This window comes from Dendrobates tinctorius, unplaced genomic scaffold (assembly GCF_039654945.1).
Source record: "Dendrobates tinctorius isolate UK_male_01 unplaced genomic scaffold, ASM3965494v1 ptg000045l, whole genome shotgun sequence".
Lineage (NCBI taxonomy): Eukaryota > Metazoa > Chordata > Amphibia > Anura > Dendrobatidae > Dendrobates > Dendrobates tinctorius.
This window is the reverse complement of record NW_027361713.1, coordinates 20,073,054-20,100,066: the sequence shown is the minus strand read 5'-3', so window position 1 is coordinate 20,100,066 and position 27,013 is coordinate 20,073,054.

Here is a 27,013-nt window from a genome sequence, read left to right as displayed (position 1 = left end):
TCAATAGGGCCCAAAATATCAAAAACCAGCGGTTTGAATGAACACACATTTCTTGGTAGAATCATGCAGGACTGAAATTTTTGATGTTTTTCTACTCCTCTCATGAGCCCAAACAAGTCTCTAAAAGCATGAGTTTGCAACTACTTTACTTTTGGAGAAAATTCAAAACATTCATTATTCAATAGGGCCCAAAATATCAAAAACCAGCGGTTTGAATGAACACACATTTCTTGGTAGAATCATGCAGGACTGAAATTTTTGATGTTTTTCTACTCCTCTCATGAGCCCAAACAAGTCTCTAAAAGGATGAGTTTGCAACTACTTTACTTTTGGAGAAAATTCAAAACATTCATTATTCAATAGAGCCCAATAGCAAAAACCAGCCTTTTGAATGAAGAATCACATTTCTTGGTAGAATCATGCAGGATTGAAATTTTTGATGGTTTTTTACTCCTCTCAACAGCCCAAACAAGTTTCTAAAAGGATGAGTTTGCAACTACTTTACTTTTGGAGAAAATTCAAAACATTCATTATTCAATAGGGCCCAAACTATCAAAAACCAGCGGTTTGAATGAACACACATTTCTTGGTAGAATCATGCAGGACTGAAATTTTTGATGTTTTTCTACTCCTCTCATGAGCCCAAACAAGTATCTAAAAGGATGAGTTTGCAAATACTTTACTTTTGGAGAAAATTCAAAACATTCATTATTCAATAGAGCCCAATAGCAAAAACCAGGGTTTTGAATAAAGTATCACATTTCTTGGTAGAATCATGCAGGATTGAAATTTTTGATGGTTTTTTACTCCTCTCAAAAGCCCAAACAAGATTCTAAAAGGATGAGTTTGCAACTACTTTACTTTTGGAGAAAATTCAAAACATTCATTATTCAATAGGGCCCAAACTATCAAAAACCAGCGGTTTCAATGAACACACATTTCTTGGTAGAATCATGCAGGACTGAAATTTTTGATGTTTTTCTACTCCTCTCATGAGCCCAAACAAGTCTCTAAAAGCATGAGTTTGCAACTACTTTACTTTTGGAGAAAATTCAAAACATTAATTATACAATAGAGACCAATAGCAAAAATCAGGTTTTGAATGAAGAATCACATTTCTTGGTAGAATCATGCAGGATTGAAATTTTTGATGGTTTTTTACTCCTCTCAACAGCCCAAACAAGTTTCTAAAAGGTTGAGTTTGCAACTTCTTTACTTTTGGAGAAAATTCAAAACATTCATTATTCAATAGGGCCCAAAATATCAAAAACCAGCGGTTTGAATGAACACACATTTCTTGGTAGAATCATGCAGGACTGAAATTTTTGATGTTTTTCTACTCCTCTCATGAGCCCAAACAAGTCTCTAAAAGCATGAGTTTGCAACTACTTTACTTTTGGAGAAAATTCAAAACATTCATTATTCAATAGAGCCCAATAGCAAAAATCAGGCTTTGAATGAAGAATCACATTTCTTGGTAGAATCATGCAGGATTGAAATTTTTGATGGTTTTTTACTCCTCTCAACAGCCCAAACAAGTTTCTAAAAGGATGAGTTTGCAACTACTTTACTTTTGGAGAAAATTCAAAACATTCATTATTCAATAGGGCCCAAAATATCAAAAACCAGCGGTTTGAATGAACACACATTTCTTGGTAGAATCATGCAGGACTGAAATTTTTGATGTTTTTCTACTCCTCTCATGAGCCCAAACAAGTCTCTAAAAGGATGAGTTTGCAACTACTTTACTTTTGGAGAAAATTCAAAACATTCATTATTCAATAGAGCCCAATAGCAAAAACCAGCCTTTTGAATGAAGAATCACATTTCTTGGTAGAATCATGCAGGATTGAAATTTTTGATGGTTTTATACTCCTCTCAACAGCCCAAACAAGTTTCTAAAAGGATGAGTTTGCAACTACTTTACTTTTGGAGAAAATTCAAAACATTCATTATTCAATAGGGCCCAAACTATCAAAAACCAGCGGTTTCAATGAACACACATTTCTTGGTAGAATCATGCAGGACTGAAATTTTTGATGTTTTTCTACTCCTCTCATGAGCCCAAACAAGTCTCTAAAAGCATGAGTTTGCAACTACTTTACTTTTGGAGAAAATTCAAAACATTCATTATTCAATAGAGCCGAATAGCAAAAATCAGGTTTTGAATGAAGAATCACATTTCTTGGTAGAATCATGCAGGATTGAAATTTTTGATGGTTTTTTACTCCTCTCAAAAGCCCAAACAAGTTTCTAAAAGGATGAGTTTGCAACTACTTTACTTTTGGAGAAAATTCAAAACATTCATTATTCAATAGGGCCCAAACTATCAAAAACCAGCAGTTTGAATGAACACTCAAATTTCTTGGTAGAATCGTGCAGGACTGAAATTTTTGATGTTTTTCTACTCCTCTCATGAGCCCAAACAAGACTCTAAAAGGATGAGTTTGCAACTACTTTACTTTTGGAGAAAATTCAAAACATTCATTATTCAATAGAGCCCAATAGCAAAAACCAGCCTTTTGAATGAAGAATCACATTTCTTGGTAGAATCATGCAGGATTGAAATTTTTGATGGTTTTATACTCCTCTCAACAGCCCAAACAAGTTTCTAAAAGGATGAGTTTGCAACTACTTTACTTTTGGAGAAAATTCAAAACATTCATTATTCAATAGGGCCCAAACTATCAAAAACCAGCGGTTTCAATGAACACACATTTCTTGGTAGAATCATGCAGGACTGAAATTTTTGATGTTTTTCTACTCCTCTCATGAGCCCAAACAAGTCTCTAAAAGCATGAGTTTGCAACTACTTTACTTTTGGAGAAAATTCAAAACATTCATTATTCAATAGAGCCGAATAGCAAAAATCAGGTTTTGAATGAAGAATCACATTTCTTGGTAGAATCATGCAGGATTGAAATTTTTGATGGTTTTTTACTCCTCTCAAAAGCCCAAACAAGTTTCTAAAAGGATGAGTTTGCAACTACTTTACTTTTGGAGAAAATTCAAAACATTCATTATTCAATAGGGCCCAAACTATCAAAAACCAGCAGTTTGAATGAACACTCAAATTTCTTGGTAGAATCGTGCAGGACTGAAATTTTTGATGTTTTTCTACTCCTCTCATGAGCCCAAACAAGACTCTAAAAGGATGAGTTTGCAACTACTTTACTTTTGGAGAAAATTCAAAACATTCATTATTCAATAGAGCCCAATAGCAAATACCAGCGTTTTGAATGAAGAATCACATTTCTTGGTAGAATCATGCAGGATTGAAATTTTTGATGGTTTTTTACTCCTCTCAACAGCCCAAACAAGTTTCTAAAAGGATGATTTTGCAACTACTTTACTTTTGGAGAAAAGTCAAAACATTCATTATTCAATAGGGCCCAAAATATCAAAAACCAGCGGTTTGAATGAACACTCACATTTCTTGGTAGAATCGTGCAGGACTGAAATTTTTGATGTTTTTCTACTCCTCTCATGAGCCCAAACAAGACTCTAAAAGGATGAGTTTGCAACTACTTTACTTTTGAGAAAATTCAAAACATTTATTATTCAATAGAGCCCAATAGCAAAAACCAGCGTTTTGAATGAAGAATCACATTTCTTGGTAGAATCATGCAGGATTGAAATTTTTGATGGTTTTTTACTCCTCTCAACAGCCCAAACAAGTTTCTAAAAGGATGAGTTTGCAACTACTTTACTTTTGGAGAAAATTCAAAACATTCATTATTCAATAGGGCCCAAAATTTCATAAAACAGCGGTTTGAATGAACACACATTTCTTGGTAGAATCATGCAGGACTGAAATTTTTGATGTTTTTCTACTCCTCTCATGAGCCCAAACAAGTCTCTAAAAGGATGAGTTTGCAACTACTTTACTTTTGGAGAAAATTCAAAACATTCATTATTCAATAGAGCCCAATAGCAAAAACCAGCCTTTTGAATGAAGAATCACATTTCTTGGTAGAATCATGCAGGATTGAAATTTTTGATGGTTTTTTACTCCTCTCAACAGCCCAAACAAGTTTCTAAAAGGATGAGTTTGCAACTACTTTACTTTTGGAGAAAATTCAAAACATTCATTATTCAATAGGGCTCAAACTATCAAAAACCAGCGGTTTCAATGAACACACATTTCTTGGTAGAATCATGCAGGACTGAAATTTTTGATGTTTTTCTACTCCTCTCATGAGCCCAAACAAGTCTCTAAAAGCATGAGTTTGCAACTACTTTACTTTTGGAGAAAATTCAAAACTTTCATTATTCAATAGAGCCCAATAGCAAAAATCAGGTTTTGAATGAAGAATCACAATTCTTGGTAGAATCATGCAGGATTGAAATTTTTGATGGTTTTTTACTCCTCTCAACAGCCCAAACAAGTTTCTAAAAGGATGAGTTTGCAACTACTTTACTTTTGGAGAAAATTCAAAACATTCATTATTCAATAGGGCCCAAAATATCAAAAACCAGCGGTTTGAATGAACACACATTTCTTGGTAGAATCATGCAGGACTGAAATTTTTGATGTTTTTCTACTCCTCTCATGAGCCCAAACAAGTCTCTAAAAGGATGAGTTTGCAACTACTTTACTTTTGGAGAAAATTCAAAACATTCATTATTCAATAGAGTCCAATAGCAAAAACCAGCCTTTTGAATGAAGAATCACATTTCTTGGTAGAATCATGCAGGATTGAAATTTTTGATGGTTTTTTACTCCTCTCAACAGCCCAAACAAGTTTCTAAAAGGATGAGTTTGCAACTACTTTACTTTTGGAGAAAATTCAAAACATTCATTATTCAATAGGGCCCAAACTATCAAAAACCAGCGGTTTCAATGAACACACATTTCTTGGTAGAATCATGCAGGACTGAAATTTTTGATGTTTTTCTACTCCTCTCATGAGCCCAAACAAGTCTCTAAAAGCATGAGTTTGCAACTACTTTACTTTTGGAGAAAATTCAAAACATTCATTATTCAATAGAGCCGAATAGCAAAAATCAGGTTTTGAATGAAGAATCACATTTCTTGGTAGAATCATGCAGGATTGAAATTTTTGATGGTTTTTTACTCCTCTCAAAAGCCCAAACAAGTTTCTAAAAGGATGAGTTTGCAACTACTTTACTTTTGGAGAAAATTCAAAACATTCATTATTCAATAGGGCCCAAACTATCAAAAACCAGCGGTTTGAATGAACACTCAAATTTCTTGGTAGAATCGTGCAGGACTGAAATTTTTGATGTTTTTCTACTCCTCTCATGAGCCCAAACAAGACTCTAAAAGGATGAGTTTGCAACTACTTTACTTTTGGAGAAAATTCAAAACATTCATTATTCAATAGAGCCCAATAGCAAATACCAGCGTTTTGAATGAAGAATCACATTTCTTGGTAGAATCATGCAGGATTGAAATTATTGATGGTTTTTTACTCCTCTCAACAGCCCAAACAAGTTTCTAAAAGGATGAGTTTGCAACTACTTTACTTTTGGAGAAAAGTCAAAACATTCATTATTCAATAGGGCCCAAAATATCAAAAACCAGCGGTTTGAATGAACACTCACATTTCTTGGTAGAATCGTGCAGGACTGAAATTTTTGATGTTTTTCTACTCCTCTCATGAGCCCAAACAAGACTCTAAAAGGATGAGTTTGCAACTACTTTACTTTTGAGAAAATTCAAAACATTTATTATTCAATAGAGCCCAATAGCAAAAACCAGCGTTTTGAATGAAGAATCACATTTCTTGGTAGAATCATGCAGGATTGAAATTTTTGATGGTTTTTTACTCCTCTCAACAGCCCAAACAAGTTTCTAAAAGGATGAATTTGCAACTACTTTACTTTTGGAGAAAATTCAAAACATTCATTATTCAATAGGGCCCAAAATTTCAAAAAACAGCGGTTTGAATGAACACACATTTCTTGGTAGAATCATGCAGGACTGAAATTTTTGATGTTTTTCTACTCCTCTCATGAGCCCAAACAAGTCTCTAAAAGGATGAGTTTGCAACTACTTTACTTTTGGAGAAAATTCAAAACATTCATTATTCAATAGAGCCCAATAGCAAAAACCAGCCTTTTGAATGAAGAATCACATTTCTTGGTAGAATCATGCAGGATTGAAATTTTTGATGGTTTTTTACTCCTCTCAACAGCCCAAACAAGTTTCTAAAAGGATGAGTTTGCAACTACTTTACTTTTGGAGAAAATTCAAAACATTCATTATTCAATAGGGCCCAAACTATCAAAAACCAGCGGTTTCAATGAATACACATTTCTTGGTAGAATCATGCAGGACTGAAATTTTTGATGTTTTTCTACTCCTCTCATGAGCCCAAACAAGTCTCTAAAAGCATGAGTTTGCAACTACTTTACTTTTGGAGAAAATTCAAAACATTCATTATTCAATAGAGCCCAATAGCAAAAATCAGGTTTTGAATGAAGAATCACATTTCTTGGTAGAATCATGCAGGATTGAAATTTTTGATGGTTTTTTACTCCTCTCAACAGCCCAAACAAGTTTCTAAAAGGATGAGTTTGCAACTACTTTACTTTTGGAGAAAATTCAAAACATTCATTATTCAATAGGGCCCAAAATATCAAAAACCAGCGGTTTGAATGAACACACATTTCTTGGTAGAATCATGCAGGACTGAAATTTTTGATGTTTTTCTACTCCTCTCATGAGCCCAAACAAGTCTCTAAAAGGATGAGTTTGCAACTACTTTACTTTTGGAGAAAATTCAAAACATTCATTATTCAATAGAGCCCAATAGCAAAAACCAGCCTTTTGAATGAAGAATCACATTTCTTGGTAGAATCATGCAGGATTGAAATTTTTGATGGTTTTTTACTCCTCTCAACAGCCCAAACAAGTTTCTAAAAGGATGAGTTTGCAACTACTTTACTTTTGGAGAAAATTCAAAACATTCATTATTCAATAGGGCCCAAACTATCAAAAACCAGCGGTTTGAATGAACACACATTTCTTGGTAGAATCATGCAGGACTGAAATTTTTGATGTTTTTCTACTCCTCTCATGAGCCCAAACAAGTATCTAAAAGGATGAGTTTGCAAATACTTTACTTTTGGAGAAAATTCAAAACATTCATTATTCAATAGAGCCCAATAGCAAAAACCAGGGTTTTGAATAAAGTATCACATTTCTTGGTAGAATCATGCAGGATTGAAATTTTTTTTGGTTTTTTACTCCTCTCAAAAGCCCAAACAAGTTTCTAAAAGGATGAGTTTGCAACTACTTTACTTTTGGAGAAAATTCAAAACATTCATTATTCAATAGGGCCCAAACTGTCAAAAACCAGCGGTTTCAATGAACACACATTTCTTGGTAGAATCATGCAGGACTGAAATTTTTGATGTTTTTCTACTCCTCTCATGAGCCCAAACAAGTCTCTAAAAGCATGAGTTTGCAACTACTTTACTTTTGGAGAAAATTCAAAACATTAATTATACAATAGAGACCAATAGCAAAAATCAGGTTTTGAATGAAGAATCACATTTCTTGGTAGAATCATGCAGGATTGAAATTTTTGATGGTTTTTTACTCCTCTCAACAGCCCAAACAAGTTTCTAAAAGGTTGAGTTTGCAACTTCTTTACTTTTGGAGAAAATTCAAAACATTCATTATTCAATAGGGCCCAAAATATCAAAAACCAGCGGTTTGAATGAACACACATTTCTTGGTAGAATCATGCAGGACTGAAATTTTTGATGTTTTTCTACTCCTCTCATGAGCCCAAACAAGTCTCTAAAAGCATGAGTTTGCAACTACTTTACTTTTGGAGAAAATTCAAAACATTCATTATTCAATAGAGCCCAATAGCAAAAATCAGGCTTTGAATGAAGAATCACATTTCTTGGTAGAATCATGCAGGATTGAAATTTTTGATGGTTTTTTACTCCTCTCAACAGCCCAAACAAGTTTCTAAAAGGATGAGTTTGCAACTACTTTACTTTTGGAGAAAATTCAAAACATTCATTATTCAATAGGGCCCAAACTATCAAAAACCAGCGGTTTGAATGAACACACATTTCTTGGTAGAATCATGCAGGACTGAAATTTTTGATGTTTTTCTACTCCTCTCATGAGCCCAAACAAGTCTCTAAAAGGATGAGTTTGCAACTGCTTTACTTTTGGAGAAAATTCAAAACATTCATTATTCAATAGAGCCCAATAGCAAAAACCAGCGTTTTGAATGAAGAATCACATTTCTTGGTAGAATCATGCAGGATTGAAATTTTTGATGGTTTTTTACTCCTCTCAACAGCCCAAACAAGTTTCTAAAAGGATGAGTTTGCAACTACTTTACTTTTGGAGAAATTCAAAACATTCATTATTCAATAGGGCCCAAAATATCAAAAACCAGCAGTTTGAATGAACACACATTTCTTGGTAGAATCGTGCAGGACTGAAATTTTTGATGTTTTTCTACTCCTCTCATGAGCCCAAAAAAGTATCTAAAAGGATGAGTTTGCAACTACTTTACTTTTGGAGAAAATTCAAAACATTCATTATTCAATAGAGCCCAATAGCAAAAACCAGCGTTTTGAATAAAGTATCACATTTCTTGGTAGAATCATGCAGGATTGAAATTTTTGATGGTTTTTTACTCCTCTCAAAAGCCCAAAAAAGTTTCTAAAAGGATGAGTTTGCAACTACTTTACTTTTGGAGAAAATTCAAAACATTCATTATTCAATAGGGCCCAAACTATCAAAAACCAGCGGTTTCAATGAACACACATTTCTTGGTAGAATCATGCAGGACTGAAATTTTTGATGTTTTTCTACTCCTCTCATGAGCCCAAACAAGTCTCTAAAAGCATGAGTTTGCAACTACTTTACTTTTGGAGAAAATTCAAAACATTAATTATACAATAGAGCCCAATAGCAAAAATCAGGTTTTGAATGAAGAATCACATTTCTTGGTAGAATCATGCAGGATTGAAATTTTTGATGGTTTTTTACTCCTCTCAACAGCCCAAACAAGTTTCTAAAAGGTTGAGTTTGCAACTTCTTTACTTTTGGAGAAAATTCAAAACATTCATTATTCAATAGGGCCCAAAATATCAAAAACCAGCGGTTTGAATGAACACACATTTCTTGGTAGAATCATGCAGGACTGAAATTTTTGATGTTTTTCTACTCCTCTCATGAGCCCAAACAAGTCTCTAAAAGCATGAGTTTGCAACTACTTTACTTTTGGAGAAAATTCAAAACATTCATTATTCAATAGAGCCCAATAGCAAAAATCAGGCTTTGAATGAAGAATCACATTTCTTGGTAGAATCATGCAGGATTGAAATTTTTGATGGTTTTTTACTCCTCTCAACAGCCCAAACAAGTTTCTAAAAGGATGAGTTTGCAACTACTTTACTTTTGGAGAAAATTCAAAACATTCATTATTCAATAGGGCCCAAACTATCAAAAACCAGCGGTTTGAATGAACACACATTTCTTGGTAGAATCATGCAGGACTGAAATTTTTGATGTTTTTCTACTCCTCTCATGAGCCCAAACAAGTCTCTAAAAGGATGAGTTTGCAACTGCTTTTCTTTTGGAGAAAATTCAAAACATTCATTATTCAATAGAGCCCAATAGCAAAAACCAACGTTTTGAATGAAGAATCACATTTCTTGGTAGAATCATGCAGGATTGAAATTTTTGATGGTTTTTTACTCCTCTCAACAGCCCAAACAAGTTTCTAAAAGGATGAGTTTGCAACTACTTTACTTTTGGAGAAATTCAAAACATTCATTATTCAATAGGGCCCAAAATATCAAAAACCAGCGGTTTAAATGAACACACATTTCTTGGTAGAATCGTGCAGGACTGAAATTTTTGATGTTTTTCTACTCCTCTCATGAGCCCAAACAAGACTCTAAAATGATGAGTTTGCAACTACTTTACTTTTGGAGAAAATTCAAAACATTCATTATTCAATAGAGCCCAATAGCAAATACCAGCGTTTTGAATGAAGAATCACATTTCTTGGTAGAATCATGCAGGATTGAAATTTTTGATGGTTTTTTACTCCTCTCAACAGCCCAAACAAGATTCTAAAGGATGAGTTTGCAACTACTTTACTTTTGGAGAAAATTCAAAACATTCATTATTCAGTAGGGCCCAAAATGTCAAAAACCAGCGGTTTGAATGAACACTCACATTTCTTGGTAGAATCGTGCAGGACTGAAATTTTTGATGTTTTTCTACTCCTCTCATGAGCCCAAACAAGACTCTAAAAGGATGAGTTTGCAACTACTTTACTTTTGGAGAAAATTCAAAACATTTATTATTCAATAGAGCCCAATAGCAAAAACCAGCGTTTTGAATGAAGAATCACATTTCTTGGTAGAATCATGCAGGATTGAAATTTTTGATTGTTTTTTACTCCACTCAACAGCCCAAACAAGTTTCTAGAAGGATGAGTTTGCAACTACTTTACTTTTGGAGAAAAGTCAAAACATTCATTATTCAATAGGGCCCAAACTATCAAAAAACAGCGGTTTAAATGAACACACATTTCTTGGTAGAATCATGCAGGACTGAAATTTTTGATGTTTTTCTACTCCTCTCATGAGCCCAAACAAGTCTCTAAAAGCATGAGTTTGCAACTACTTTACTTTTGGAGAAAATTCAAAACATTCATTATTCAATAGAGCCCAATAGCAAAAATCAGGTTTTGAATGAAGAATCACATTTCTTGGTAGAATCATGCAGGATTGAAATTTTTGATGGTTTTTTACTCCTCTCAACAGCCCAAACAAGTTTCTAAAAGGATGAGTTTGCAACTACTTTACTTTTGGAGAAAATTCAAAACATTCATTATTCAATAGGGCCCAAACTATCAAAAACCAGCGGTTTGAATGAACACACATTTCTTGGTAGAATCATGCAGGACTGAAATTTTTGATGTTTTTCTACTCCTCTCATTAGCCCAAACAAGTCTCTAAAAGGATGAGTTTGCAACTACTTTACTTTTGGAGAAAATTCAAAACATTCATTATTCAATAGAGCCCAATAGCAAAAACCAGCGTTTTGAATGAAGTATCACATTTCTTGGTAGAATCATGCAGGATTAAAATTTTTGATGGTTTTTTACTCCTCTCAACAGCCCAAACAAGTTTCTAAAAGGATGAGTTTGCAACTACTTTACTTTTGGAGAAAATTCAAAACATTCATTATTCAATAGGGCCCAAAATATCAAAAACCAGCGGTTTGAATGAACACACATTTCTAGGTAGAATCGTGCAGGACTGAAATTTTTGATGTTTTTCTACTCCTCTCATGAGCCCAAACAAGTCTCCAAAAGGATGAGTTTGCAACTACTTTACTTTTGGAGAAAATTCAAAACATTCATTATTCAATAGAGCCCAATAGCAAAAATCAGGTTTTGAATGAAGAATCACATTTCTTGGTAGAATCATGCAGGATTGAAATTTTTGATGGTTTTTTACTCCTCTCAACTGCCCAAACAAGTTTCTAAAAGGATGAGTTTGCAACTACTTTACTTTTGGAGAAAATTCAAAACATTCATTATTCAATAGGGCCCAAAATATCAAAAACAAGCGGTTTGAATGAACACACATTTCTTGGTAGAATCGTGCAGGACTGAAATTTTTGATATTTTTCTACTCCTCTCATGAGCCCAAACAAGTCTCTAAAAGTATGAGTTTGCAACTACTTTACTTTTGGAGAAAATTCAAAACATTCATTATTCAATAGAGCCCAATAGCAAAAATCAGGTTTTGAATGAAGAATCACATTTCTTGGTAGAATCATGCAGGATTGAAATTTTTGATGGTTTTTTACTCCTCTCAACAGCCCAAACAAGTTTCTAAAAGGATGAGCTTGCAACTACTTTACTTTTGGAGAAAATTCAAAACATTCATTATTCAATAGGGCCCAAACTATCAAAAACCAGCGGTTTGAATGAACACACATTTCTTGGTAGAATCGTGCAGGACTGAAATTTTTGATGTTTTTCTACTCCTCTCATGAGCCCAAACAAGACTCTAAAAGGATGAGTTTGCAACTACTTTACTTTTGGAGAAAATTCAAAACATTCATTATTCAATAGAGCCGAATAGCAAAAATCAGGTTTTGAATGAAGAATCACATTTCTTGGTAGAATCATGCAGGATTGAAATTTTTGATGGTTTTTTACTCCTCTCAAAAGCTCAAACAAGTTTCTAAAAGGATGAGTTTGCAACTACTTTACTTTTGGAGAAAATTCAAAACATTCATTATTCAATAGGGCCCAAACTATCAAAAACTAGCGTTTTGAATGAACACTCAAATTTCTTGGTAGAATCGTGCAGGACTGAAATTTTTGATGTTTTTCTACTCCTCTCATGAGCCCAAACAAGACTCTAAAAGGATGAGTTTGCAACTACTTTACTTTTGGAGAAAATTCAAAACATTTATTATTCAATAGAGCCCAATAGCAAAAACCAGCGTTTTGAATGAAGAATCACATTTCTTGGTAGAATCATGCAGGATTGAAATTTTTGATGGTTTTTTACTCCTCTCAACAGCCCAAACAAGTTTCTAAAAGGATGAGTTTGCAACTACTTTACTTTTGGAGAAAAGTCAAAACATTCATTATTCAATAGGGCCCAAACTATCAAAAACCAGCGGTTTAAATGAACACACATTTCTTGGTAGAATCATGCAGGACTGAAATTTTTGATGTTTTTCTACTCCTCTCAATAGCCCAAACAAGTCTCTAAAAGCATGAGTTTGCAACTACTTTACTTTTGGAGAAAATTCAAAACATTCATTATTCAGTAGAGCCCAATAGCAAAAATCAGGTTTTGAATGAAGAATCACATTTCTTGGTAGAATCATGCAGGATTGAAATTTTTGATGGTTTTTTACTCCTCTCAACAGCCCAAACAAGTTTCTAAAAGGATGAGTTTGCAACTACTTTACTTTTTAAGAAAATTCAAAACATTCATTATTCAGTAGGGCCCAAAATATCAAAAACCAGCGGTTTGAATGAACACTCACATTTCTTGGTAGAATTGTGCAGGACTGAAATTTTTGATGTTTTTCTACTCCTCTCTTGAGCCCAAACAAGACTCTAAAAGGATGAGTTTGCAACTACTTTACTTTTGGAGAAAATTCAAAACATTTATTATTCAATAGAGCCCAATAGCAAAAACCAGCGTTTTGAATGAAGAATCACATTTCTTGGTAGAATCATGCAGGATTGAAATTTTTGATGGTTTTTTACTCCTCTCAACAGCCCAAACAAGTTTCTAAAAGGATGAGTTTGCAACTACTTTACTTTTGGAGAAAAGTCAAAACATTCATTATTCAATAGGGCCCAAAATATCAAAAAACAGCGGTTTGAATGAACACACATTTCTTGGTAGAATCGTGCAGGACTGAAATTTTTGATGTTTTTCTACTCCTCTCATGAGCCCAAACAAGTCTCTAAAAGGATGAGTTTGCAACTACTTTACTTTTGGAGAAAATTCAAAACATTCATTATTCAATAGAGCCCAATAGCAAAAACCAGCGTTTTGAATATAGTATCACATTTCTTGGTAGAATCATGCAGGATTGAAATTTTTGATGGTTTTTTACTCCTCTCAACAGCCCAAACAAGTTTCTAAAAGGATGAGTTTGCAACTACTTTACTTTTGGAGAAAATTCAAAACATTCATTATTCAATATGGCCCAAAATATCAAAAACCAGCGGTTTGAATGAACACACATTTCTTGGTAGAATCGTGCAGGACTGAAATTTTTGATGTTTTTCTACTCCTCTCTTGAGCCCAAACAAGTCTCTAAAAGGATGAGTTTGCAACTACTTTACTTTTGGAGAAAAATCAAAACATTCATTATTCAATAGAGCCCAATAGCAAAAACCAGTGTTTTGAATGAAGAATCACATTTCTTGGTAGAATCATGCAGGATTGAAATTTTTGATGGTTTTTTACTCCTCTCAACAGCCCAAACAAGTTTCTAAAAGGATGAGTTTGCAACTACTTTACTTTTGGAGAAAATTCAAAACATTCATTATTCAATAGGTCCCAAACTATCAAAAACCAGCGGTTTGAATGAACACACATTTCTTGGTAGAATCATGCAGGACTGAAATTTTTGATGTTTTTCTACTCCTCTCATGAGCCCAAACAAGTCTCTAAAAGCATGAGTTTGCAACTACTTTACTTTTGGAGAAAATTCAAAACATTCATTATTCAATAGAGCCCAATAGCAAAAATCAGGTTTTGAATGAAGAATCACATTTCTTGGTAGAATCATGCAGGATTGAAATTTTTGATGGTTTTTTACTCCTCTCAACAGCCCAAACAAGTTTCTAAAAGGATGAGTTTGCAACTACTTTACTTTTGGAGAAAATTCAAAACATTCATTATTCAGTAGGGCCCAAAATATCAAAAACCAGCGGTTTGAATGAACACTCACATTTCTTGGTAGAATCGTGCAGGACTGAAATTTTTGATGTTTTTCTACTCCTCTCATGAGCCCAAACAAGACTCTAAAAGGATGAGTTTGCAACTACTTTACTTTTGGAGAAAATTCAAAACATTTATTATTCAATAGAGCCCAATAGCAAAAACCAGCGTTTTGAATGAAGAATCACATTTCTTGGTAGAATCATGCAGGATTGAAATTTTTGATGGTTTTTTTACTCCTCTCAACAGCCCAAACAAGTTTCTAAAAGGATGAGTTTGCAACTACTTTACTTTTGGAGAAAAGTCAAAACATTCATTATTCAATAGGGCCCAAAATATCAAAAACCAGCGGTTTGAATGAACACTCACATTTCTTGGTAGAATCGTGCAGGACTGAAATTTTTGATGTTTTTCTACTCCTCTCATGAGCCCAAACAAGACTCTAAAAGGATGAGTTTGCAACTACTTTACTTTTGGAGAAAATTCAAAACATTTATTATTCAATAGAGCCCAATAGCAAAAACCAGCGTTTTGAATGAAGAATCACATTTCTTGGTAGAATCATGCAGGATTGAAATTTTTGATGGTTTCTTACTCCTCTCAACAGCCCAAACAAGTTTCTAAAAGGATGAGTTTGCAACTACTTTACTTTTGGAGAAAATTCAAAACATTCATTATTCAATAGGGCCCAAACTATCAAAAACCAGCGGTTTGAATGAACACACATTTCTTGGTAGAATCATGCAGGACTGAAATTTTTGATGTTTTTCTACTCCTCTCATGAGCCCAAACAAGTCTCTAAAAGGATGAGTTTGCAACTGCTTTACTTTTGGAGAAAATTCAAAACATTCATTATTCAATAGAGCCCAATAGCAAAAACCAGCGTTTTGAATGAAGAATCACATTTCTTGGTAGAATCATGCAGGATTTAAATTTTTGATGGTTTTTTACTCCTCTCAACAGCCCAAACAAGTTTCTATAAGGATGAGTTTGCAACTACTTTACTTTTGGAGAAAATTCAAAACATTCATTATTCAATATGGCCCAAAATATCAAAAACCAGCGGTTTGAATGAACACTCACATTTCTTGGTAGAATCGTGCAGGACTGAAATTTTTGATGTTTTTCTACTCCTCTTATGAGCCCAAACAAGTCTCTAAAAGGATGAGTTTGCAACTACTTTACTTTTGGAGAAAAATCAAAACATTCATTATTCAATAGAGCCCAATAGCAAAAACCAGTGTTTTGAATGAAGAATCACATTTCTTGGTAGAATCATGCAGGATTGAAATTTTTGATGGTTTTTTACTCCTCTCAACAGCCCAAACAAGTTTCTAAAAGGATGAGTTTGCAACTACTTTACTTTTGGAGAAAATTCAAAACATTCATTATTCAATAGGGCCCAAACTATCAAAAACCAGCGGTTTGAATGAACACACATTTCTTGGTAGAATCATGCAGGACTGAAATTTTTGATGTTTTTCTACTCCTCTCATGAGCCCAAACAAGTCTCTAAAAGCATGAGTTTGCAACTACTTTACTTTTGGAGAAAATTCAAAACATTCATTATTCAATAGAGCCCAATAGCAAAAATCAGGTTTTGAATGAAGAATCACATTTCTTGGTAGAATCATGCAGGATTGAAATTTTTGATGGTTTTTTACTCCTCTCAACAGCCCAAACAAGTTTCTAAAAGGATGAGTTTGCAACTACTTTACTTTTGGAGAAAATTCAAAACATTCATTATTCAATAGGGCCCAAAATATCAAAAACAAGCGGTTTGAATGAACACACATTTCTTGGTAGAATCGTGCAGGACTGAAATTTTTGATATTTTTCTACTCCTCTCATGAGCCCAAACAAGTCTCTAAAAGGATGAGTTTGCAACTACTTTACTTTTGGAGAAAATTCAAAACATTCATTATTCAATAGAGCCCAATAGCAAAAATCAGGTTTTGAATGAAGAATCACATTTCTTGGTAGAATCATGCAGGATTGAAATTTTTGATGGTTTTTTACTCCTCTCAACAGCCCAAACAAGTTTCTAAAAGGATGAGTTTGCAACTACTTTACTTTTGGAGAAAAGTCAAAACATTCATTATTCAATAGGGCCCAAACTATCAAAAACCAGCGGTTTAAATGAACACACATTTCTTGGTAGAATCATGCAGGACTGAAATTTTTGATGTTTTTCTACTCCTCTCATGAGCCCAAACAAGTCTCTAAAAGCATGAGTTTGCAACTACTTTACTTTTGGAGAAAATTCAAAACATTCATTATTCAATAGAGCCCAATAGCAAAAATCAGGTTTTGAATGAAGAATCACATTTCTTGGTAGAATCATGCAGGATTGAAATTTTTGATGGTTTTTTACTCCTCTCAACAGCCCAAACAAGTTTCTAAAAGGATGAGTTTGCAACTACTTTACTTTTGGAGAAAATTCAAAACATTCATTATTCAGTAGGGCCCAAAATATCAAAAACCAGCGGTTTGAATGAACACTCACATTTCTTGGTAGAATCGTGCAGGACTGAAATTTTTGATGTTTTTCTACTCCTCTCATGAGCCCAAACAAGACTCTAAAAGGATGAGTTTGCAACTACTTTACTTTTGGAGAAAATTCAAAACATTTATTATTCAATAGAGCCCAATAGCAAAAACCAGCGTTTTGAATGAAGAATCACATTTCTTGGTAGAATCATGCAGGATTGAAATTTTTGATGGTTTTTTTACTCCTCTCAACAGCCCAAACAAGTTTCTAAAAGGATGAGTTTGCAAATACTTTACTTTTGGAGAAAAGTCAAAACATTCATTATTCAATAGGGCCCAAAATATCAAAAACCAGCGGTTTGAATGAACACTCACATTTCTTGGTAGAATCGTGCAGGACTGAAATTTTTGATGTTTTTCTACTCCTCTCATGAGCCCAAACAAGACTCTAAAAGGATGAGTTTGCAACTACTTTACTTTTGGAGAAAATTCAAAACATTTATTATTCAATAGAGCCCAATAGCAAAAACCAGCGTTTTGAATGAAGAATCACATTTCTTGGTAGAATCATGCAGGATTGAAATTTTTGATGGTTTTTTACTCCTCTCAACAGCCCAAACAAGTTTCTAAAAGGATGAGTTTGCAACTACTTTACTTTTGGAGAAAATTCAAAACATTCATTATTCAATAGGGCCCAAACTATCAAAAACCAGCGGTTTGAATGAACACACATTTCTTGGTAGAATCATGCAGGACTGAAATTTTTGATGTTTTTCTACTCCTCTCATGAGCCCAAACAAGTCTCTAAAAGGATGAGTTTGCAACTGCTTTACTTTTGGAGAAAATTCAAAACATTCATTATTCAATAGAGCCCAATAGCAAAAACCAGCGTTTTGAATGAAGAATCACATTTCTTGGTAGAATCATGCAGGATTGAAATTTTTGATGGTTTTTTACTCCTCTCAACAGCCCAAACAAGTTTCTAAAAGGATGAGTTTGCAACTACTTTACTTTTGGAGAAAATTCAAAACATTCATTATTCAATAGGGCCCAAACTATCAAAAACCAGCGGTTTGAATGAACACACATTTCTTGGTAGAATCATGCAGGACTGAAATTTTTGATGTTTTTCTACTCCTCTCATGAGCCCAAACAAGTCTCTAAAAGGATGAGTTTGCAACTACTTTACTTTTGGAGAAAATTCAAAACATTCATTATTCAATAGAGCCCAATAGCAAAAACCAGCGTTTTGAATGAAGTATCACATTTCTTGGTAGAATCATGCAGGATTGAAATTTTTGATGGTTTTTTACTCCTCTCAACAGCCCAAACAAGTTTCCAAAAGGATGAGTTTGCAACTACTTTACTTTTGGAGAAAATTCAAAACATTCATTATTCAATAGGGCCCAAAATATCAAAAACCAGCGGTTTGAATGAACACACATTTCTTGGTAGAATCGTGCAGGACTGAAATTTTTGATGTTTTTCTACTCCTCTCATGAGCCCAAACAAGTCTCTAAAAGGATGAGTTTGCAACTACTTTACTTTTGGAGAAAAATCAAAACATTCATTATTCAATAGAGCCCAATAGCAAAAACCAGTGTTTTGAATGAAGAATCACATTTCTTGGTAGAATCATGCAGGATTGAAATTTTTGATGGTTTTTTACTCCTCTCAACAGCCCAAACAAGTTTCTAAAAGGATGAGTTTGCAACTACTTTACTTTTGGAGAAAATTCAAAACATTCATTATTCAATAGGGCCCAAACTATCAAAAACCAGCGGTTTGAATGAACACACATTTCTTGGTAGAATCATGCAGGACTGAAATTTTTGATGTTTTTCTACTCCTCTCATGAGCCCAAACAAGTCTCTAAAAGCATGAGTTTACAACTACTTTACTTTTGGAGAAAATTCAAAACATTCATTATTCAATAGAGCCCAATAGCAAAAATCAGGTTTTGAATGAAGAATCACATTTCTTGGTAGAATCATGCAGGATTGAAATTTTTGATGGTTTTTTACTCCTCTCAACTGCCCAAACAAGTTTCTAAAAGGATGAGTTTGCAACTACTTTACTTTTGGAGAAAATTCAAAACATTCATTATTCAATAGGGCCCAAAATATCAAAAACAAGCGGTTTGAATGAACACACATTTCTTGGTAGAATCGTGCAGGACTGAAATTTTTGATATTTTTCTACTCCTCTCATGAGCCCAAACAAGTCTCTAAAAGGATGAGTTTGCAACTACTTTACTTTTGGAGAAAATTCAAAACATTCATTATTCAATAGAGCCCAATAGCAAAAATCAGGTTTTGAATGAAGAATCACATTTCTTGGTAGAATCATGCAGGATTGAAATTTTTGATGGTTTTTTACTCCTCTCAACATCCCAAACAAGTTTCTAAAAGGATGAGTTTGCAACTACTTTACTTTTGGAGAAAATTCAAAACATTCATTATTCAATAGGGCCCAAACTATCAAAAACCAGCGGTTTGAATGAACACACATTTCTTGGTAGAATCGTGCAGGACTGAAATTTTTGATGTTTTTCTACTCCTCTCATGAGCCCAAACAAGACTCTAAAAGGATGAGTTTGCAACTACTTTACTTTTGGAGAAAATTCAAAACATTCATTATTCAATAGAGCCGAATAGCAAAAATCAGGTTTTGAATGAAGAATCACATTTCTTGGTAGAATCATGCAGGATTGAAATTTTTGATGGTTTTTTACTCCTCTCAAAAGCTCAAACAAGTTTCTAAAAGGATGAGTTTGCAACTACTTTACTTTTGGAGAAAATTCAAAACATTCATTATTCAATAGGGCCCAAACTATCAAAAACCAGCGTTTTGAATGAACACTCAAATTTCTTGGTAGAATCGTGCAGGACTGAAATTTTTGATGTTTTTCTACTCCTCTCATGAGCCCAAACAAGTCTCTAAAAGCATGAGTTTGCAACTACTTTACTTTTGGTGAAAATTCAAAACATTCATTATTCAATAGAGCCCAATAGCAAAAATCAGGTTTTGAATGAAGAATCACATTTCTTGGTAGAATCATGCAGGATTGAAATTTTTGATGGTTTTTTACTCCTCTCAACAGCCCAAACAAGTTTCTAAAAGGATGAGTTTGCAACTACTTTACTTTTGGAGAAAATTCAAAACATTCATTATTCAATAGGGCCCAAACTATCAAAAACCAGCGGTTTGAATGAACACTCAAATTTCTTGGTAGAATCGTGCAGGACTGAAATTTTTGATGTTTTTCTACTCCTCTCATGAGCCCAAACAAGTCTCTAAAAGGATGAGTTTGCAACTACTTTACTTTTGGAGAAAATTCAAAACATTCATTATTCAATAGAGCCCAATAGCAAAAACCAGCGTTTTGAATGAAGTATCACATTTCTTGGTAGAATCATGCAGGATTGAAATTTTTGATGGTTTTTTACTCCTCTCAACAGCCCAAACAAGTTTCTAAAAGGATGAGTTTGCAACTACTTTACTTTTGGAGAAAATTCAAAACATTCATTATTCAATAGGGCCCAAAATATCAAAAACCAGCAGTTTGAATGAACACACATTTCTTGGTAGAATCGTGCAGGACTGAAATTTTTGATGTTTTTCTACTCCTCTCATGAGCCCAAACAAGTCTCTAAAAGGATGAGTTTGCAACTACTTTACTTTTGGAGAAAATTCAAAACATTCATTATTCAATAGAGCCCAATAGCAAAAACCAGCATTTTGAATGAAGAATCACATTTCTTGGTAGAATCATGCAGGATTGAAATTTTTGATGGTTTTTTACTCCTCTCAACAGCCCAAACAAGTTTCTAAAAGGATGAGTTTGCAACTACTTTACTTTTGGAGAAAATTCAAAACATTCATTATTCAATAGGGCCCAAACTATCAAAAACCAACGGTTTCAATGAACACACATTTCTTGGTAGAATCATGCAGGACTGAAATTTTTGATGTTTTTCTACTCCTCTCATGAGCCCAAACAAGTCTCTAAAAGCATGAGTTTGCAACTACTTTACTTTTGGAGAAAATTCAAAACATTCATTATTCAATAGAGCCCAATAGCAAAAATCAGGTTTTGAATGAAGAATCACATTTCTTGGTAGAATCATGCAGGATTGAAATTTTTGATGGTTTTTTACTCCTCTCAACAGCCCAAACAAGTTTCTAAAAGGATGAGTTTGCAACTACTTTACTTTTGGAGAAAATTCAAAACATTCATTATTCAATAGGGCCCAAACTATCAAAAACCAACGGTTTCAATGAACACACATTTCTTGGTAGAATCATGCAGGACTGAAATTTTTGATGTTTTTCTACTCCTCTCATGAGCCCAAACAAGTCTCTAAAAGCATGAGTTTGCAACTACTTTACTTTTGGAGAAAATTCAAAACATTCATTATTCAATAGAGCCCAATAGCAAAAATCAGGTTTTGAATGAAGAATCACATTTCTTGGTAGAATCATGCAGGATTGAAATTTTTGATGGTTTTTTACTCCTCTCAACAGCCCAAACAAGTTTCTAAAAGGATGAGTTTGCAACTACTTTACTTTTGGAGAAAAGTCAAAACATTCATTATTCAATAGGGCCCAAAATATCAAAAACCAGCGGTTTGAATGAACACTCACATTTCTTGGTAGAATCGTGCAGGACTGAAATTTTTGATGTTTTCCTACTCCTCTCATGAGCCCAAACAAGACTCTAAAAGGATGAGTTTGCAACTACTTTACTTTTGGAGAAAAATCAAAACATTTATTATTCAATAGAGCCCAATAGCAAAAACCAGCGTTTTGAATGAAGAATCACATTTCTTGGTAGAATCATGCAGGATTGAAATTTTTGATGGTTTTTTACTCCTCTCAACAGCCCAAACAAGTTTCTAAAAGGATGAGTTTGCAACTACTTTACTTTTGGAGAAAATTCAAAACATTCATTATTCAATAGGGCCCAAAATTTCAAAAAACAGCGGTTTGAATGAACACACATTTCTTGGTAGAATCATGCAGGACTGAAATTTTTGATGTTTTTCTACTCCTCTCATGAGCCCAAACAAGTCTCTAAAAGGATGAGTTTGCAACTGCTTTACTTTTGGAGAAAATTCAAAACATTCATTATTCAATAGAGCCCAATAGCAAAAACCAGCGTTTTGAATGAAGAATCACATTTCTTGGTAGAATCATGCAGGATTGAAATTTTTGATGGTTTTTTACTCCTCTCAACAGCCCAAACAAGTTTCTAAAAGGATGAGTTTGCAACTACTTTACTTTTGGAGAAAATTCAAAACATTCATTATTCAATAGGGCCCAAACTATCAAAAACCAGCGGTTTCAATGAACACACATTTCTTGGTAGAATCATGCAGGACTGAAATTTTTGATGTTTTTCTACTCCTCTCATGAGCCCAAACAAGTCTCTAAAAGCATGAGTTTGCAACTACTTTACTTTTGGAGAAAATTCAAAACATTCATTATTCAATAGAGCCCAATAGCAAAAATCAGGTTTTGAATGAAGAATCACATTTCTTGGTAGAATCATGCAGGATTGAAATTTTTGATGGTTTTTTACTCCTCTCAACAGCCCAAACAAGATTCTAAAAGGATGAGTTTGCAACTACTTTACTTTTGGAGAAAATTCAAAACATTCATTATTCAATAGGGCCCAAAATATAAAAAACCAGCGGTTTGAATGAACACACATTTCTTGGTAGAATCATGCAGGACTGAAATTTTTGATGTTTTTCTACTCCTCTCAAGAGCCCAAACAAGTATCTAAAAGGATGAGTTTGCAACTACTTTACTTTTGGAGAAAATTCAAAACATTCATTATTCAATAGAGCCCAATAGCAAAAACCAGCGTTTTGAATAAAGTATCACATTTCTTGGTAGAATCATGCAGGATTGAAATTTTTGATGGTTTTTTACTCCTCTCAACAGCCCAAACAAGATTCTAAAAGGATGATTTTGCAACTACTTTACTTTTGGAGAAAATTCAAAACATTCATTATTCAATAGGGCCCAAAATATCAAAAACCAGCGGTTTGAATGAACACTCACATTTCTTGGTAGAATCGTGCAGGACTGAAATTTTTGATGTTTTTCTACTCCTCTCATGAGCCCAAACAAGACTCTAAAAGGATGAGTTTGCAACTACTTTACTTTTGGAGAAAATTCAAAACATTTATTATTCAATAGAGCCCAATAGCAAAAACCAGCGTTTTGAATGAAGAATCACATTTCTTGGTAGAATCATGCAGGATTGAAATTTTTGATGGTTTTTTACTCCTCTCAACAGCCCAAACAAGTTTCTAAAAGGATGAGTTTGCAACTACTTTACTTTTGGAGAAAATTCAAAACATTCATTATTCAATAGGGCCCAAACTATCAAAAACCAGCGGTTTCAATGAACACACATTTCTTGGTAGAATCATGCAGGACTGAAATTTTTGATGTTTTTCTACTCCTCTCATGAGCCCAAACAAGTCTCTAAAAGCATGAGTTTGCAACTACTTTACTTTTGGAGAAAATTCAAAACATTCATTATTCAATAGAGCCCAATAGCAAAAATCAGGTTTTGAATGAAGAATCACATTTCTTGGTAGAATCATGCAGGATTGAAATTTTTGATGGTTTTTTACTCCTCTCAAAAGCCCAAACAAGTTTCTAAAAGGATGAGTTTGCAACAACTTTACTTTTGGAGAAAATTCAAAACATTCATTATTCAATAGGGCCCAAACTATCAAAAACCAGCGGTTTGAATGAACACTCAAATTTCTTGGTAGAATCGTGCAGGACTGAAATTTTTGATGTTTTTCTACTCCTCTCATGAGCCCAAACAAGACTCTAAAAGGATGAGTTTGCAACTACTTTACTTTTGGAGAAAATTCAAAACATTCATTATTCAATAGAGCCCAATAGCAAATACCAGCGTTTTGAATGAAGAATCACATTTCTTGGTAGAATCATGCAGGATTGAAATTTTTGATGGTTTTTTACTCCTCTCAACAGCCCAAACAAGTTTCTAAAAGGATGAGTTTGCAACTACTTTACTTTTGGAGAAAAGTCAAAACATTCATTATTCAATAGGGCCCAAAATATCAAAAACCAGCGGTTTGAATGAACACTCACATTTCTTGGTAGAATCGTGCAGGACTGAAATTTTTGATGTTTTTCTACTCCTCTCATGAGCCCAAACAAGACTCTAAAAGGATGAGTTTGCAACTACTTTACTTTTGAGAAAATTCAAAACATTTATTATTCAATAGAGCCCAATAGCAAAAACCAGCGTTTTGAATGAAGAATCACATTTCTTGGTAGAATCATGCAGGATTGAAATTTTTGATGGTTTTTTACTCCTCTCAACAGCCCAAACAAGTTTCTAAAAGGATGAATTTGCAACTACTTTACTTTTGGAGAAAATTCAAAACATTCATTATTCAATAGGGCCCAAAATTTCAAAAAACAGCGGTTTGAATGAACACACATTTCTTGGTAGAATCATGCAGGACTGAAATTTTTGATGTTTTTCTACTCCTCTCATGAGCCCAAACAAGTCTCTAAAAGGATGAGTTTGCAACTACTTTACTTTTGGAGAAAATTCAAAACATTCATTATTCAATAGAGCCCAATAGCAAAAACCAGCCTTTTGAATGAAGAATCACATTTCTTGGTAGAATCATGCAGGATTGAAATTTTTGATGGTTTTTTACTCCTCTCAACAGCCCAAACAAGTTTCTAAAAGGATGAGTTTGCAACTACTTTACTTTTGGAGAAAATTCAAAACATTCATTATTCAATAGGGCCCAAACTATCAAAAACCAGCGGTTTCAATGAACACACATTTCTTGGTAGAATCATGCAGGACTGAAATTTTTGATGTTTTTCTACTCCTCTCATGAGCCCAAACAAGTCTCTAAAAGCATGAGTTTGCAACTACTTTACTTTTGGAGAAAATTCAAAACATTCATTATTCAATAGAGCCCAATAGCAAAAATCAGGTTTTGAATGAAGAATCACATTTCTTGGTAGAATCATGCAGGATTGAAATTTTTGATGGTTTTTTACTCCTCTCAACAGCCCAAACAAGTTTCTAAAAGGATGAGTTTGCAACTACTTTACTTTTGGAGAAAATTCAAAACATTCATTATTCAATAGGGCCCAAAATATCAAAAACCAGCGGTTTGAATGAACACACATTTCTTGGTAGAATCATGCAGGACTGAAATTTTTGATGTTTTTCTACTCCTCTCATGAGCCCAAACAAGTCTCTAAAAGGATGAGTTTGCAACTACTTTACTTTTGGAGAAAATTCAAAACATTCATTATTCAATAGAGCCCAATAGCAAAAACCAGCCTTTTGAATGAAGAATCACATTTCTTGGTAGAATCATGCAGGATTGAAATTTTTGATGGTTTTTTACTCCTCTCAACAGCCCAAACAAGTTTCTAAAAGGATGAGTTTGCAACTACTTTACTTTTGGAGAAAATTCAAAACATTCATTATTCAATAGGGCCCAAACTATCAAAAACCAGCGGTTTCAATGAACACACATTTCTTGGTAGAATCATGCAGGACTGAAATTTTTGATGTTTTTCTACTCCTCTCATGAGCCCAAACAAGTCTCTAAAAGCATGAGTTTGCAACTACTTTACTTTTGGAGAAAATTCAAAACATTCATTATTCAATAGAGCCCAATAGCAAAAATCAGGTTTTGAATGAAGAATCACATTTCTTGGTAGAATCATGCAGGATTGAAATTTTTGATGGTTTTTTACTCCTCTTAACAGCCCAAACAAGATTCTAAAAGGATGAGTTTGCAACTACTTTACTTTTGGAGAAAATTCAAAACATTCATTATTCAATAGGGCCCAAAATATCAAAAACCAGCGGTTTGAATGAACACACATTTCTTGGTAGAATCATGCAGGACTGAAATTTTTGATGTTTTTCTACTCCTCTCATGAGCCCAAACAAGTATCTAAAAGGATGAGTTTGCAATTACTTTACTTTTGGAGAAAATTCAAAACATTCATTATTCAATAGAGCCCAATAGCAAAAACCAGGGTTTTGAATAAAGTATCACATTTCTTGGTAGAATCATGCAGGATTGAAATTTTTGATGGTTTTTTACTCCTCTCAAAAGCCCAAACAAGTTTCTAAAAGGATGAGTTTGCAACTACTTTACTTTTGGAGAAAATTCAAAACATTCATTATTCAATAGGGCCCAAACTATCAAAAACCAGCGGTTTCAATGAACACACATTTCTTGGTAGAATCATGCAGGACTGAAATTTTTGATGTTTTTCTACTCCTCTCATGAGCCCAAACAAGTCTCTAAAAGCATGAGTTTGCAACTACTTTACTTTTGGAGAAAATTCAAAACATTAATTATACAATAGAGACCAATAGCAAAAATCAGGTTTTGAATGAAGAATCACATTTCTTGGTAGAATCATGCAGGATTGAAATTTTTGATGGTTTTTTACTCCTCTCAACAGCCCAAACAAGTTTCTAAAAGGTTGAGTTTGCAACTTCTTTACTTTTGGAGAAAATTCAAAACATTCATTATTCAATAGGGCCCAAAATATCAAAAACCAGCGGTTTGAATGAACACACATTTCTTGGTAGAATCATGCAGGACTGAAATTTTTGATGTTTTTCTACTCCTTTCATGAGCCCAAACAAGTCTCTAAAAGCATGAGTTTGCAACTACTTTACTTTTAGAGAAAATTCAAAACATTCATTATTCAATAGAGCCCAATAGCAAAAATCAGGCTTTGAATGAAGGATCACATTTCTTGGTAGAATCATGCAGGATTGAAATTTTTGATGGTTTTTTACTCCTCTCAACAGCCCAAACAAGTTTCTAAAAGGATGAGTTTGCAACTACTTTACTTTTGGAGAAAATTCAAAACATTCATTATTCAATAGGGCCCAAACTATCAAAAACCAGCGGTTTGAATGAACACACATTTCTTGGTAGAATCATGCAGGACTGAAATTTTTGATGTTTTTCTACTCCTCTCATGAGCCCAAACAAGTCTCTAAAAGGATGAG